This window comes from Empidonax traillii, unplaced genomic scaffold (assembly GCF_003031625.1).
Source record: "Empidonax traillii isolate 1590-97213 ecotype Southwest subspecies unplaced genomic scaffold, ASM303162v1 scaffold174:size915687, whole genome shotgun sequence".
Lineage (NCBI taxonomy): Eukaryota > Metazoa > Chordata > Aves > Passeriformes > Tyrannidae > Empidonax > Empidonax traillii.
Genome location: NW_020955367.1, coordinates 694,431 through 695,779, shown reverse-complemented (window position 1 = coordinate 695,779; position 1,349 = coordinate 694,431).

Genomic DNA, 1,349 nt, shown 5'->3' with positions numbered 1-1,349 from the left:
AAAATGGCGCCCCACATTGACTCCCGCGGCCCTCACAGCAAACAAAATGGCGTCCCACATTGACTCACATAGCAAACAAAATGGCACCCCACATCGACTTCCACAGCCCTCACAGCAAAAATGGCACCCCCCACATTGACTCCCAGAGCAAACAAAATGGCACCCCACATCGACTCCCATGGCCCTCACAGCAAACAAAATGGCGCCCCACATCGACTCCCATGGCCCTCACAGCAAACATGGTGCCTCACCTCGACTCCCATGGCTCTCACAGCAAACAAAATGGTGCCTCACATCAACTCCCACGGCCCTCACTGCAAACAAAATGGTGCCTCATGTCAACTCCCACAGCCCTCAAAGTGACCAAAATGGCGCCACACATCGACTCCCACAGCCCTCACAGAAAACAAAATGGCACCTCCCCTCAACTCCCACAGCAAACAAAATGGTGCCTCACCTTGACTCCCACGGCCCTCACAGCAACCAAAATGGTGCCGCCCCCGCACCGCCAGCTCCCATTGGCTGTTCATGCTGCCAATCACCGTGCCAGCCTATCAGAGCTCACCACGGGCCCACACTCCCTGCCCCCAGGAGAGAGGCGGGAGCCGTGAGGGTGCCAAGGTGGGAGCCATGCTGAGCCCTGGGGTTTGGGGGGTTTGCTCAGGCTGCACCAGCCTCGGTTACAGGCACGTTGCACTTCAATGTCAGCTGGGTTCCACTCATTCCCCCTTCAGCGAGAACTTCGAGCACCATGAGGGAACACAACTTCAGTCCTACACCCATAAAATGTGGCTCCTGAGCAGGGCCCTCGTGCTGCCCTCACAGCCCGCCTGTGCTGCCATCCCTGTGCTCCCTGCAGCTCTGCGGACACATTATCCTCAGGAAACGCCCTCAGCCCCGGATTCCACTGCCCTCTTCATTAGCATGCTGAAAACGCAGAGAAACAAACCCTCATTCCTCAAAGTCATTAGGACGTGCAGCGGTACGTTCTAGCAAAGCCCTGAAGGCTTTTGTATGCAGAGACCTTGGTTGTCCTGGGTAATACAGAAGGAAAAATACAAGAACAAAATGGAGGGAAAAGGAGGAAAAAATAAAATAGAATATAATGCCTAGTGTGTCCAGTCGTGGCTCATTTATTTAGTTCAGAAGGACCCTCAGTTGAGTTCGTTGGCTCACATGAGGTTCCCTGATCCATCGGGGCACGGGGCACATGCCCCGGTGATCCACCAGCAGTGCTGTCCCCGCTCCCACCCAGGGCTGGAAAACCTCCCTGGATTAAGCTCTTAACGTTCAGCACCTCCGAAGTGTCTAAAGTTAGGCTGGATGAACGCGAGCCAAGCTGTTGAACA